The sequence below is a fragment of the Taurulus bubalis genome (assembly GCF_910589615.1).
Source record: "Taurulus bubalis genome assembly, chromosome: 17".
Classification (NCBI taxonomy): domain Eukaryota; kingdom Metazoa; phylum Chordata; class Actinopteri; order Perciformes; family Cottidae; genus Taurulus; species Taurulus bubalis.
The window spans coordinates 11165793-11182658 of record NC_136605.1 but is presented as its reverse complement, the minus strand read 5'-3'; positions in this window follow the sequence as shown (position 1 = coordinate 11182658).

Sequence of the window (16866 nt, the reverse complement as noted above, 5' to 3'; positions counted from 1 at the left end):
TTGGGACAGAAGACACAACGACACCATCTGCCTTGTACGTGTCCTTTTGTAGATTGATTGTTGATTGTTTCACCCCTACTCTCCACAGGTTCAAACTATAGGGGGAAACACCTTGATGAACTGTCATTGCCAGGATTGAACTACCAGGTACTATACTCCAGGTTGTGATAGGCTCAGTGGATCAATACATGATTGAAGTCTACCATAAATTTGACTTGTTTTCTCAGGAGCATAGAAGTAATAACCATCACGGCTCTGCACCTCAGATTTCTGTGACAGAGAGTACTCCAGATCTAAACAGGAAGCATCTGCTGGTACTAGACAACCAATTACAGGTTCGCTCTGAGCATGACTGCACTCATTCTATAATGGTTTGTTCTGTCCCACTATGTCACTCTAGTTGCTTTAATGATGCAGTTTTTGTTCCTGACCATTTTGACAATGATGTATTAATCTCACTTTATTTGCTCAATAGGAAGAAGTACCTGATGAGCAACAGAATTTCATGAATCTGATCAGCAATGGTCAGCGTGGACGCATGGAAGACCAGCGCTGTTCCTTAGATCCTAGCAGGAGTGCTCCCTGCACACCCAAACACACAGACAGGAAGCCTGTGGCAAGTACCTCAAACACAGGTGAAAATTAAAATTGGCTGCGCAATTCATGCAATTGCATCATTTCTTCCCGACAGACCCAGTTTTAGACACGTTGCATTCTGGTTTTTAGAATTATTTTCTATACATTTCCCTAACTATTCCACCGGTTTTCACATGTCATCTTCCCAGATCTAGATTCTGAAAAGTTCTTCAGCCTCTTGGCCAACACTCAGAGCCAACGGCTCGACGACCAACGAGTGTCTCTTCCATCATTACCAGGATTAAACAAGGAAAATGCCACATCTGCAGAAGGAGATTCAAGCTACTTGTGTTACATGGTCTCTAAAGTCCAGGTTAGTACTTCTCTTTATTAAATAACAAAATGTTTTACATTTTTAACAGCAATTGATGAACGTACTAAAATACTGTGATGTTGGCTGTGGCTTTAAATGATGCACAGATTTGAATCTAGATGGAGGAAAATAATGTGCACAAATGAGATGTAATCAGAATCAGAAATACTTTATTGATACCTGGGTAGAAATTGGTATGTTACAGTTTCTCTTATATATAAGGATCAGAAAAATAGAAATAAAGGACTATGTAAAATACAAATGATGTACATATTGCTGTAATACAATATGTAACACAGTATATGTAGAGAATATAAGTAAATAATAGAGACAATAAATAAGGAATGAGGAATATAAAAAAATATGTGCATGAGACATATATAATATATAACCACAATGTACCTAAGTGAAGAAGTGGGATATAATTAATGGGTAAAATACAAATGCAACAATATTATAAATAGGAACTAGATAAGAATAGTTCTTAAAATGTACAGTATAGATGCAGTATTAACGGCAGAATATTGCAGTTGAATTATTACTTATGATCACATTCTTACAGGAAGTCATGTTTTGTTCAAAACCTTATGTGTTAAAACTGTGCCTCCTGATAAAAAATGCTGAGAAGTGCTCATGCATTTCAGGGTTCCAGAATGGACGAGCAAAGGTGCTCTCTACCTCAAATCCTAGCCCCGGCAACCCGGCTCTCCATAAAAAAGATTACGCCTGCATCTGGTTCAGGCCCTCCACGTTCAGCCTCATTCAGCCCCGGCTCACAAGTAGAACGACCGATGACTAAAGATAAAGAGTCTCAAAAACAGGTATATGATCAAGTCACTGCTATCCCCTTTAATCAAGGAGCTAAATCACATTTATTTACCAAAACAATAAGGTTTTAGATCTGCAATCTGAACACTCCATTTGTTTTTTTCATGTAATATATGTTCCAGATTATTTATTTACTCACCTAAATATGTACTGTACTCTTTTTTCCCATATAGGCCTTGACTCTATCTGAACAGAAAGATTTTTTTTCCTTTATGAATCATTCCCAGCGTGGGCGAATGGAAGACCAGCGATGTGTCTTAAATGTTAGTCCCAAGTCCACACCCAAACACAAACCCAGTCAGAGCACTGTGCCCAACGGTTAGAATAATAAGTTTGCCTTTCCGTTTTTATTCTTGCATTTCATGTTTTTACAATGATCATTTAATTGTGCTTTTATTCATTACAGATTTTACCTTAAAACTAATGTGTTTCTTGTTTTCAGGTCCAGATTCTGAAAAGTTCTTCAGCCTGCTGGCCAACTCTCAGGGCCGACGGCTGGATGACCAGCGGGTCTCTCTTCCTTCGTTGCCAGGGATACAGAATGGAGGTACCACATCAACGTTAACTGCTTCAGAGAGGGATGCAAGCTACTTGTGTTACATGGTCTCCAAAGCCCAGGTTGGTCCGATACATAGAATGATTAATAAGACATTGTGAAATCATTCTGAAAAGTTTTTCACAGGTGTAGAATATTTGCAACTGCTTTGATCCAACATTACAACAATGAATCCTATTTTTCTTCCACAGGGCTCAAGGATGGATGAACAGAGATGTTATGCACCCCAAATTTCCCAAAATCTGAGTACCCCATCTACTCAACGTAAAGAGCATCCCAGTTCAGACGCATCTAATAAATCTCCCCGAAGGTCTCCCTCCATGAACCGTGCCAAACCTGACCAACATCAGCAGGTGAGAGGTTATGCTGCAGAAAACACAGTTTATAGTTTTGCCAACACATCTACTTTTTTTTAAATAAGATGGTAAAATAACATCAGTGATAGGGAGGCTTCTCTTATTACTTATTTTTTTCTGTGGCAGCCTCTATTTGCCAAATTGTCTGTAAGTGCTCTCACTTCTCATTGCCTTTCTTTCTTTAAATCTTTATTAGGAGGCATCTCCAGCTGACCAGGACAAGTTCCTTAAAATGATGAGTCATGCACAAGGTGGACGTATGGAAGAGCAACGTTGCTCTTTACAATCCGGCAGAAGTACACCTGCCACTCCCACACACAATGGAAGCGCTTTAACTAGTGTACCGGCAGCAGGTCAGAAAAACACACAGGGAAAGGTTAAGTTTGTGTTTTCTTTTCCTGAAATGTCACATAAATAATGATTGTCTTTCCGTAACAGGTGCAGACGCGGAAGAATTCTTTAAAATCATTTCCTCCAGTCAGGGACGACGGCTAGACGATCAGCGTGTTTCTCTACCGACCCTCCCAGGGATACGTGGGAATTCCCAAAGTAATGAAAATGGTAGAAATGCAAAGGCTGGAATCCCAGTAAGTTACACAACATTTAAATTATTAGTGGTATAAACATAAGGAACATTGCAATTTGTTGCAAAATGTAGTTCCTTGTCATTTTTATATGGTCCCAGATGATGCATGTCTGTCAGTGTGCAGGCATATTCCTGTGTCTACGATACTGTAACTCAAGAACTATTCATAATAGAAATGTCACTCTTGAACCGTCTATAAAATAGATAGATATATACAAAATAAAGTATCTATTCTATCTATTCTATAGGCGGTCCAAAAGTAACATTTAGCTGAGCTAAAAAGATTTTGAAGAAAGATTTCTACATTCCTGACGTGGAGCGTATTACTGTATATATCTGTATTTTATGTAAAGTAGGAAAGTATATTGACATACTGAAATATTAACAGCCTCATAACTACAGGTAATTATGATTCTATAACTCACAGTGGAGTACTTGACAGCTCAACTGCCTTTTGTTTTTGTTTTTCTTCTGCAAGGCTTCTCCACGACACGTCACTGTGTCTGAAAGTACACCAACGTCAAGGGAGGACTCTTCCAGACGTACCTCAGCATCCCGGGTGGCTGATGCAGAATCTGGCTCCCCCAGAGCCGTCCCTAAATCTGCTTCATTTACCCCTGCGACAGAATATCAGCAAAAGCTAAATTCCCCAGCACAGGTGACTTGTTCATTAATGTTTAAAAAATGTGTATATGCTTTATAAGGTCCTATCAAGTAGCTTTAGTGGACTGCGTGCATTTACCAAAATAGTTGTTCTGTAATTATTTAAACTAAAGTACAACAAATCGTTGAAAATGAAAAAATCTAACTTGTGAATCCATCATTTGAGGTAAGTTGGGTGTTTCTTGTTAGGGTGGAATTGATTCTCCTTTATCAGATTCCCATTTATGAGTTTTGTTGATAATCATTCATCTTTCTGCTTTTAGTGATTATTTTAAACTCTAGTCTGTGAACTGCATTTGGCCACCAATGAATGAACAACACTAAGCATCACCGAATGACTTTGTATAGAACAATGATGTGCTGTTTCTTCACAGGTGACAGTGAGGGTGTCCATGAGCTTCACACCAGAGCAGGTAAGCTGCGACACAGCTTGTGTAGATTGTGAGCTTGTTGCCTGGTATTGTCTTAATAAAAGATGCATTTCTTCATCTATGCTTATCTGTCAAAGGGACTGAAGAATATGAACCAAGCATGTACGTTCCCAGAAGTCTTCCTCACTCTCGGAGCCCCTGGAGATAACCTTGTGATCCCTCTGAGCCCAGGAACTGGCAGGCCCCTGTCCTTTAACTTAAACCTTATCCCAAAAGAAGATTCCAGGCACTGCTCTCCAAGCCATGCCAGTCCCAGAAGAGCCCACTCAAAACCGTCATCTCCCAACCCCCATGAACAGGGGAGCGTGAACAGCCCCATCAGTCCAGAGGAAGACTGCTTCTCTCTGATTGAGAAGGTTCACACAGCTCAGCTGCAGAAGGGTTTGGCTCAAGACGGACATACATGGAAAGGGGATCCTGGAAAGGGGAGGGACAAGGCAGTGCAAGGAAAGAGAAAGGGGAGTGGAAAGAGAGATAAGAAGGATGGTGGCGATAAACAATAGTCAGGTATGCCATGGTAAATTGTCTTTTGAGGAAAGCATTAGAGATCAATGTAAATGTCAGTAATTGGCTAGGAAAATAATTTATTGAACAATGTTAATAAAGTTGTATCCGTAGTTTTAATTTGCTCAGACTAACTAGAAGCTCTTGCTGTAGTACAACTCAATATTGTTTTTATTTTCAGAACTGGGTAGGTTATTCATTGAGGCGTTTGATTTAACTTTGATTTAATTTAAGTTTGATGGTTAAATGTTATGTATACAAGGTTTCAAGCTTAGTGGTGTGGGTAAGAAGTCTTTGCTTTTTCAAATGTAAATGCAATGTTTGCAGGATAAGATAATGCTGTTTTAGCTGCTTATCCAAAGAGAGAACGTGTAGCTAGCATAATTAAAACCATTATTCTGCCAATCAATAAAAACAGAAATTAAACCTGACTTCCTGGCTGCTCTTGATTAGTTGAAACACATAATTCTTCTAACATTTTACATATTTACAGATCTATTAATTCAGTACAACATCAGTCACTGTTTTTTGTACATTTGTATTGTGTCTCAATGGCAGATTATGAAAAAGTGTAGTAACATTTGATCTTCACAGAAATTGCAGCAATATTATGAACAATAATTTGCCGGTTTGGTCTTCATATTGACACACAGGGTTTATCTATAGTTGGTTTGAATCTGACAAAAAAGAAGTCAAAATAAAACGCAACACTTGAGACATGTTTAACATTTATTGAAGATTTACAGAAGAAAATAATACTGGGCTCATATTGTATGAACTCTGTTAAAATGCCTCAGCTGGGTCATATTGAGTCGCTTCCCTGAAAGTAAGAGAGATAATTAGTTACTTGTGGTTAGTGTTTGTATTAGGAATACAATAACATTCAATATGTATTGATGGAAAATAGCAAGTAAAGCAGCACAGCTTGTCCACAAGATCAGTCCTCAGTCTGTTCAGATAAATAATTGTCACTTTTGGAGTGTTGAAGCAGAATCAAGCTTTTTTGGAAGAGGTCTTTAGATGTTTATTAATACCACAGTGTGAGAGTACTGTAACAAGTAGTCCTGCCTTCAAAATATTACTGAAGTAAAAGTACACTCATGTACACTTAAGGTATCAAATTAAAAAGTACTCATTTAGCCAAGTGGAAATTCTCAATGTTATATTATTACTTTCCAACATGAACACGCATTAGTAACTCATTAGTATGTAATTCATAAACACAGTTATACTTTTTTTTCTTGATTAATAAGCTTGACTATTATGTGTTTCATGATTGGTTTTTAATTATTTATAAATGATGGATTCCCCATTTGTAAATTAAGTATTAAGGACTATTCAGGAAGATCATTTATAAAGTGTTAGAAAATGATAATAAAATGATTTAAATGTATTTATTGATGCATTTATTTATACATGTAATGATTTAGATATGCACTAATGGTTAGAGACTAACATGTGCTTTATAAACATGTTTTAATACTGCAATTCATGGTTAATTCAGGTAGTTACTGGTCGTTAGTTAGGTATTAGTTAAGTATGTTCTGTGACCTCATCTAAGCGCTTAAGAATGATATACAATAAAGATAATGACTTACTATTTTTTTCAATTTCAGAGAAGCAGTCAAACGTCACTGGTGTAAAGGACATTCACAAATGTCAGATTTAGTACTGGTTCAGAGCCATTCCATTCAGGGTCACAGATTTAAAAAGTATGTTAAGACATGGCTCTGATTGTTTTCTTTTCTAAAATGTATTAATAATCTCTTACGAATAATATATTTCGATTATTTTATCATTTCACGTGTATGTCATCAAATAACTAAATACTTCTAATTAAGAGACAGATCTGTCAGCTACTTGTTTCAATAATACAATGTTATTTCCCTCATGATCTTCCGTATTAGTAACACTAATCTTCCTGAACTGTGCCATGGCAGGCAAAGTCTGTGGTCTTGGAGAAGCATGTAAATGTCACTGGTATACAGTTGCAGGACGACTGCACATCTCAGATGTCTGAAATCAAATTGAGGCCGAGCGCCATTCCATAATAGCTGCAGATCTGCGGTGCAGTTGCCATCTAGACAAGGATAAGACCCAAAATAAGTCCTGTGCCAATGAACAAGATGTTGGAGATTCCAGAACTGTGTGCTAATAATAATATCCTGCTTGATTTACTTTAAAGAATGAATGTACCTTTTTGCTTCATACTGTATTCTTATGTAGATCAAGCAAGACTACTATTTGTATAAATTACTTATTTTTGTATGTAAAAAATACATTTGTAAGTACAGTACTTCATTTTATTGTGTAAATCAATTTAAAATGATTCAAAGCTACATTTAAAAAATCTCTGATAATGTTACAATCTCTAGTTTTTAACATTGGCACAATTAGTGTTACTACTGCACTTACCTTTTCAGTGGTGCAGTGTTTACATCCACAAATAAATATTTTCCCCATGAATGAAAAATGTACCCAAGATTGATATAAGTTAACATTTTAAACAAGTAAGGGAAAACTAGGTTGTAGTTTTATTTTTTCCCCAATGACTTGATAATGTATTTTTAAATCTGTATTGTTGAGTGAAGTTGTTTGAATGCCTGTTCTATTTACGTAACCTTCTTTCTTTAAAAAATGGAGATGACCTTGAAGAATGATACCTCAAAAGATAGGTGGGCTATTGTGCAGACATGTGTTGCAGACAAGTTATTTGAGCAAGGTCGGAGGTCTTCATTCATAGTTTTTTTTTACAACTTGCTTCAGCATTGGTGCTATCTTTGCACAACAGAGGGATAGGATTTCGTTGTTTAGGGTTTAGCACTTTGCATCAAGGATGACCTTGTCCTTCCATTACATTCATCTGGTCGACATTTTGATCTATTTTAATAATGGGATGATTCACTTTATGGTTTACTTGCTATTTACTTGGTGGGGATAGTTACAGCCTGCCTCTGCTTACACTGCCTACATTTTTTATATTTTTATGATTTTGTGTCACGAATTACATGTTAAACACAACTTACATAATTTCAGCTCAAATTCAAATGGAGCATGTGTGGCGTATGTATGTTAGCATTTGAATAAGAGTAAAACCGTAAAACATATTTTGCATTATTACTGCAAGTTCTACTTAGACGAGTAAAAAGACCATTTTTTAATTTGTTGTAGACACTCCTTAGCGTCCTTGTGTCTTGTAGATGTTTATAGATGAGCCTCTGCACTATGCCCTTGAACTGAAATATGACATGTCTAGCACATATGGCAAGGAGGAGCCTGAGAAGGTTTAAAAAGGGGTTACACTCCTCAATGATGGTAACACTGAGAGAACCAAATGCAGGGTGTGTTAAGCTCTCTCTCTTTTTCTTTGATTGATTTGTTTCATGCTTTCAGAATAAAGGTCACAGTCAGACCAGGAGAGGATCTCTGGTGTGCTTACTTTCTACGGTTGTGTTTTCAGGATTTATGTAACTGACATTCTTGCTCGACAGTCTAACGTGAAATGCAATGCTTGGCGAAGAGATAACGAATTACTAGGAGGGAAAAGAAAGTTGGAGAGGGTGAGCCTAACAGTAAAGCTATTGTGTTGTTCCAAATATCAACGCTTTCTTTACATTCAAACTATAGTGATTGTTGGGTTTGTATTTATTATTTTTCATATGTAAGCACAGTGGTTAACTGGAATATTCTTGTGAACCATGCATAAATAATTGTGTTTTTGATCATGAAAACATTTGTCATTAATTGAGGCTGCTGTATTGAAACACCTTAACAACTATGTTATGATTGGGACAAAGGAAATTGTCTTTATATCCCATGCATTGTTGGCGACTCCCCTGCAGTTGCCAATAAGAACAACAGAGCCAAACTCTACCCCTAAAAATATCTAGTCAAGTTAGCCAGCAGTGTTCACATAAATAGCATCGGCTCCAATTTTCCAAGAACATGTACTTCCTGTGTGTTTGGTGCCACAAATTCAGGGGCACCTTTACCATGCTTTTAATGAATTATTCCTGGTTGTAACATTATATAACCTACAACAAAACAAATCTAATTCAATATATCACAATAGGTTATTGATGTTTTTTCATTTCATGTTGTGATTGGGACCTGTTGGCAAAAAAATGAGGATCTCTATTAATTTATTCCAACTGTGACCTCTCTGAACACAGCCAAGCCACAGGAGAGTATACTTGAATACTTGCAATGGTTTTGAATTTATACCCCTATTATAAATGGAGTCATTATTTTTGTATTTTTCATTGGCCTTGGCTCATTTTCTGTGAAGAACATAGATCAGAAAACCTTTTCAATGACCACACACTGTACACCCCCCCTACTCATGTATATTACATACAGGATGTTCGGGTTTGTGTGTGTGTGTGTGTGTGTGTGTGTGTGTGTGTGTGTGTGTGTGTGTGTGTGTGTGTGTGTGTGTGTGAGTGTGAGTGAGTGAGTGTGTGTGTGTGTGAGTGTGAGTGAGTGTGTGTGTGTGTGTGTGTGTGTGTGTGTGTATATTGTTGTTATGCCCTTGCCGTTCCCGTCACAAAGTTGCAACATTGTTGATAAATTCAAGCACCGACACCTGTCTGCTCTCACATTTCCCGCTCATTTTACCTCTGTCTTGCGGGAACCAATCTTTATTTGCTCATACTCCATCGAGCTGCAAATTGGGTGCGGGACACAATAAATATAGCTTTGCCAGTTTGGTTCCTTATCACAACTGATCAAGGTGGCCAAAAGATTCTCTGCTCAGTGGGCCTTGCAATCGATCTGGGAAGAGAGAGAAGCTTTTGATGGTGATTTAGAGAAGAGTCTGACTGACTTTGAAGAAGAGGATGAGATTAAACATCAGCCAGTTCCAAAATGAAGACGAGGCCCAGGACCAAGAAATATGGATATAAAAAAGTTGTGAATTGAATGGTCTTCTTGAATAAAGATCTGCGCTGCCTGTGATGTCACTTCCTTGTATGCTTGGAACTTACAAGCTTACACAGGGAAGCCTGATGGAGAAGCCACTCAGAAAAGAATAAGAGTAGCACATTAATTCATAAATGTGATCTAATAAAGGTATAGGGCAAATGTTAACCATATATGCTGTTTATATTGCTTGTAATTGGTATGAAGTAAACATCTGTTGAGTATTTTAAAGTAAAATTGTTTGATTGTGTTGAATTAAAACCCCAAAAATGCAGCGGGTCCACCAGACCACACAAGGTTTAAACCAATTGTCATTCCATAACAGTGAGTGTTACTCTGACAAGTGTTACTGACTCAATGTTAAATCCTACCATAATCTCAGAGAGCAATTTGCCAATGGTTTCAGGTTTACATTCTGAAAAGGATTTGTGTGAGCTCGTAGTATGAGGACAGCAACACACTGCAAATGAAGAAAACACAAGCAAATGAAGAAGAAGAAAACATCTTCACCAATTTGACGGCACGTGTGCAGCATGTTTACAAAGCGCTGCAAAAAGCTCACAACACAACAAAAACTGTTTCCAAGGGACACTGAAAGTGATGCACATGGCTGGGAAATGGGTTATGGCTTAAGCTTCTGAAGACGGCTATCCACCCTCAGTGGTGTTGTAATATCACCTCAAATGTACGTTTTTTATTTCTGTGATCGCATGATTCAGATGTAATTGCAGATAGCCCAGTATTGCTGTATTAGTACCTGGCATTATCATGGGCCTGCTTATTTTTATTTTTGCGTCAGAGGTGCTTTGAATGATATGTAGTGGGGAATGCTCCACAGAGAAGGAAGTGTAGGGTTTTTGAGCAGAGCCTTCAGGCTGGCTTCTCCCCCAATGAGCGCCAGTATATAAAAGGCACCTGTTGCCATGGCCTCAGGCCCTCAGTCCCTTTTGGCCCCTGTCCTGGCCCTGAGGCGACTCATAGTGAGTTTCAGACATTCCTTTATTGTCCTGCCATCTGACTACTTACCCCATATGTGAGGTGGTAAGTAGTCACAATCAACAGATATTGTTTCACATTTGACCGACTCTCTGACTAAGACTGGAGTAGAGGAAGTAGAGCTGAGCTACAAAGGCCAGGGGAAAAAGCTGGATGGTGCCCAGTCAGTGGAGGAGATGGTTAAGGAGATCCAGGAGTTTGATGATTTACAGGCTATGACGTTGGAGGGAAACACTGGAGGCAGCCAAGGCCATCGCCAAGGACCTCGAGACAAAGAGCAAGTTCAAGCGCTGTTATTGGAGTTCTGCTCTCTGAGATCCCACCTGCCTTGAACTCACCGGGTGACACTCTGATGCTGGTGGGTGCCAAGCTGACTGTTTTAGTTTTATTGACAACGCCTTTGGATCAGATGGGGTGAAGGGCATTGAGAAGTTGCTCAAGAGCACGGCCTGCTACACTTTGCAGGAGTTGCGGCTCAACAACAAAGGCATGGGCATCGGAGGGGGGGAGATCTTGGCTGCTTCTTTGATCCAGTGCCATTAAAAAACTCCAGTGTAGAAGGCACCCCGCCCGGCCTGAAGGTGCTTGTTGCAGGGAGGAACCGCTTGGAGAACGATGGAGCCACTGCCCTCGCATGGTGTTACCTTTTTAATCTCTCTTTATCATTTGTAGGTTCACCAGCTGCTGTTTTGCTGCCTCCATTTTGCTTGTTTTTGCTTCTGTTTTGCATGGTTTGGCCATTGTAACTTTGTTATTCATGTTTTGGCCTTTAGTTGTTTCGGTTTTTCTTTTAATAAACTTCTAGTTAATTTTATGAAACACGTCTCTGGCCAAATATCGGTAATGAATCTGTGCCTAAAACTATTTTAGGGTCGTTAAACGTATTTCTTGGGGTGTAAGTCCCAAGGTGGTGTTGTTGGTTCCCTTTCCATCAGACCAGCAAATATTTCAAAACGTAACATGTTGTTTTGAGTGGTCGACAACACACACACAGTCGACCCGCTCACCAGCTCCTGCTCAGCCACTTCTCTCTCTGTCTGCTCGAGAGCGACATTTCTGAGCTCCACCATGGCAACCGGCTCCCTCCTGTCCTCCGAGAGCATCACGGTGCAGTTGGGCATCCTGAAAACAAAAGGTCAGTCCAGCAAATTTTGATGAATAGTAAATCACATCATTATTAGCCTGTGAACTCATTAAGGCATCAGTTCAAATAATTAGTGAACAATTCTAATGTTTATCATTGACCATCAACCAACTGAAAAGTTACCTTTCCAGCATCACGGCTCTCAGCTTGTTGACCTGGAGCTCACCTGGAACCTTCGTGAGCCGGGACATTTGAGTGGCCTGCTCCTCCTGTGAAGGACTACAATACCTCTACTGAAATCAAAACTGTGACCACTTCTATATATGCATTTGTATAATCATGTATCATATAGCTCAAAAGTATGACCACGGGCTCCTCACGCTGCTTCTACTATATACTCAGAAATTGCCCTGAAGCCTGTATGCATATATATTATGAACACATTTGAACTTTGCTCTCACCAGTGAACATGAACTTGTCAGAGATGAAAATGATGTGGATTGGAGCCTCAATCCTCTTCTTCCTTTGTATGCTTCTACAACTACACAGGAGTAGGTCTGCAATAGTAGAGAATTACATATTTTATATACAGTTATAAATTATATTTAAATTGAATACTCATTCAAGCAAAGTAAAAACGTTGGTAGATCAACTATGGTGCATGGCGCTCTCTGTAGAGTACAGGTGGTTCATTTAGGAGACATGGGAACAGTTGGCTGCACCAACATGTCTTAGATGCCATTCAGTTGGAGCAGACGTTAAGAGCTGCTGTTTTTATACACTCAGCTTAAGTGTCCCACACAAGTCAGTTTGCTTGACCTTGTTGCTTGACAGTGATGTGTTCAGTGCATAGAGATATTATAAAAATATACATATATTTTTTGTTCTTTATAGTATTAAAAAACTAATACAATAAAATTACATCAAATGGGTTTATTTGAAAGGTTTTATGGTGTGTACCAAAATAGACCAAATTAATTGTATTTGTTAGTTTACTTTACATAATGTCTACATTGTTCATATATAGGCCTCAACTCAACACAATCTTGAAAATGAATATATAGTTGTACTCCTTGTGAAAAATCACTGTCAGTAACAGATGACAATATTATGAAGTTTATATATTTTGACACTTGATTGTGCTTTTACCAGTATTGTCCACTTTATACACAGTGGTAAATTGAAAAAGTGCACTGCATTGTTTGTGGATTATTATATCTAATTAATAAACAGTTTACGATTGGCACATGTGTTCTATTCATTTTGATATTGCAGCCAGTGATGAGTTTTACATTTGGAGAAGCCTTGAAATGTCACTGGTGTATAGTTACTGGACATACTAATCTCAAATAAAATTCTGGCCATGGTCTCTACATTAACACTGGACAAGTGTTTTGTATCTCCTGGGAAGAGAAGGATTGCCAACTCAGATAATTTAACACCAGAATATGTTCCTCATAAATAGCATTCATATTTTCCTGAGGAGTGAAAAAGATGCCGTTTTGGAGTGGAACAACTGACTCACTGATTCAATGACGGGAAAGTCTGAGATCATCTCCAAGATATACTTTCATTTCCATGTTTTGAGCAGACATGGCTCATTATTTGTCATCTTACTAAAAGATCACAAGGTATTACCACAATGGTCAGAAATAAATCCAGCTAAAGGAGGGAGCAGGGAAGAGGAGGATATATTTATAGGACAGATTTAGTATGTTATTGACACCATATCAGTAGTTTAAATATATTTATTTTCTTAAATAATCTATTTCTCAAATATAATATATAAATACATTTATTTTCTTATTTCGATGAAAAGAATATTGTCTGTGTAGGTAAGATCAAGTCATTGCCAGGGATGTATTAAGCACAATATGTTCTGAATGGTAATTGTTGTTCCCTGAGGGAAATAGTAATAATAGTAAGTAAGGATGATGAAGGTTCTGCATCGCAGCCCTCGTTTCATGAGAATAAATGGAGCTCCCTTAAGGGCTCCAACAGCTTACTCTTCTTTGTGGAGAAGCACACTGACGTTTCACCAACACTAGAATGGCTAGAACTACACTAGACTCATGTTTATATTTTTTTTATGAGTTGACAACTCAATAAAATGCTTGTGAAGCTAGAGAAAAACAATAACTTCCAAAAAAAATATATCAACTAAGCATTGGGTATTAAATATGATGCATTTTCTTGTGCTTTTTTCCTGAAAGCGCAAGTGTAAACTATACAAGGGTACGATGTGAATATTTACATTTTGTCCCGGCAAAGCCCAGTAACATATTGAAAAGAGGCTGAATACATTAATAATAGGATTTTTTTTTAAATCGGCGGATTAAATACAATTGATTAATTAATTGCTGATGTTTCAAGACCACTGAACACATGGAATCCGTTGAAAATGCATCAATAATGTCAGAAATATATTTTAAAACAGCTTACATTCTATTTAGAAAACCAAGTGCGAGAGTGATTTCAAAATATATATTGAGAATTATCCAAAGTGCTTGGTTGCAATGTATACTGATTATGATGTAATGTATTAAATGGACTACAGAGCAGCTGTCAAACCTGTTATAACAAGATTCTGAATTATTTCACATTTTCTTTACCACTGTAATTTGGACTGGTAGCAAAACATGTTGTGGGGACTCGGAGGCTGAAGCTGAAATTATAATAAAACTGAATAGCACGACTGATCAAGAAGGTTTGGGTTGTCTTTTACTTCTATTGTACACAAGTAGAAATCAATTCACTTTAGTGAAGCACATGTATAAGTGGATGAAAGTTACATTTATCAAACACATTCTCCGTAACTGTATATAATGTTTTCCAACACTTCGATTTTTTTTATTAATTAGAATTTCAATTACGGGATTTAAATGAATTACTGGTTGGTTTTTATTAAAATATAACTTCTTCATCTTCTTAATCTCGTTACGTTTAACATACCGTTACTTAATATGGGTATGCGCTGTGCTGTGAGGGGGATATCAGATTTTGTGAGCGGCTTGTGTATTATTTGATGACTGCCCACACTTTCAAGGTTGTACAGCATGATCAGAAATAGAAAGGCATCTGCAAGTCTGTTCTCGCGTGTCAGTAAGCACAAACCGATGACAGAGACAGAGAGAGTGCATATACGGCGGTACATATGGTGTTATATGCTTGTACTTTGTTGATCTCGTTAGTATTGTGTGATTGACTGTTTTAACCACGAATACATGTCCTGGTTTGCTACACGGCCAATAGACGAGGAATTTACAATATATCGCTTGCATATTTTGAAGAGGCCTTTTTGCAATGTATGCACAAATGTTTTGGCTTTTTGGCTATTTGTTTTAGATACCCATTACCTAGAGCATGTGGCGTTCTTGTGGCTACAGGGAACTTGAAGTAGAATTGCTCTCCTTGCTCTCTGTGAGCATGAATCATAATTATTCAGAGGGAAGGAAAATGTTCAGCTGTAAGAGCTCCCCAACAGGCTAACCATATATACGCTCTACTGCATGGAGTCCATCATCCTCTGGCTGTTCCTCTTGATCTGCTCCATCTCCTCATCCTTCTCCGCCAGCTTGCTGTCAACCTCACCTTTGATCTGGTTGAGCTCAAGTTGAACACGGAGGATCTTGGGCTGCAGTCGAATAGTCCTAATTATCAGGAGAATTATTATCTCCTTTTCTTTCATAAAGGAAGGTCCAGTGTTTCCTATGCTAAAGGAGTTAAGTAAGGAAGCATTGACGCTCCTTTCCTTTGCATTTAGAGAATTCGACCAGCACTCATCATGGAGGCCACTTAGATACTTTGGGGTCATTTCACTCAGTTAGGAACCTTCCTAACCAAAAAGGACTATTCGACCGCAGCTTTGGACTCCTCATGCTCCAGTGTACCCTTAAAAAAACAAATGCTCTTAATGTATTCCATCATATGAGTTGTCCAATATTGTAATCAGGATTGTACCTCAGCTTCCTCCAGTGAATTTCACTCTGCTCAGTCTCCACAGTCTTCTTTGCTTTCTCCAGCTCATGAATAGTATTTCCAGTCTCACCAATCTGTTCAGTCAGGCCTGAGATCTCCTCTAAAGAACAAGAAAATGTAATTTACGTTGTCTTATTTTGAGTTGGCTTTTAGGACACATACAGATTTGAGTAGATTATGTGATGATTTAAAGTGACCAACACAAGTATTTATTCCTTCTTTGAAACATCTTTGCTCTCAATACTGATTGCATGATGTCATTGCTTCCAAATGTATCTTTTAAACATCTGCAAATCAATATATGTTGTGCTTTATGTACTGTTATCTGTGTAAAAATGGGATCATTACTTGGAGCAATGAGATATGTTGTTCCTTTGACATTTAACTGTGTAGGATTCTGCTATGGAAAGAAATCTTTGGTGGTGTTGATTTCGTTTACTGCATCTTTACCTTATCCCCTTATATCCCCTTTAGGAGCATACTGAAGTTATGTGAAATAGTACCCTTCAGTGAAAAAGCCCAAAGGGATAGCAGATGAAGGGGAATTAAAGGCTTAAGACCTCATTCTGCTCCAAGATTCCAAGTCAAGGTTTAATTTCTTCCAGGAGACAGAGTGCAAAGACTTGCATGACTTGGCACCCGACATCTATTTATCGCCGGCGACATCCCAAATAGAGCATTGCATGGATGAGGGACAGGACACAGGCTTGCTTGAGTCCTAAACAGAATCTAAGTAAAAATAACTAGCTCATTGATTTTGGTCTCTTTTAAATTAAACATATTTTGCTATATGGTTGTAATACATCTAGATTTTGAGGGTTAGGGAGGTATTAATAACACCATCCTTGGAACTCAAAATGTGAATAATTTAATAATAACAACAGCTGCACACATTATAATGAAGGATGTAACGTAGGACGGATTTAATAGAAAATCACAATGTAAAAATCAGCCAAACATTGAAGAAGAATGTACACATGATGTCTGTACGAGTGTCTGAACTCAACCAATCTGC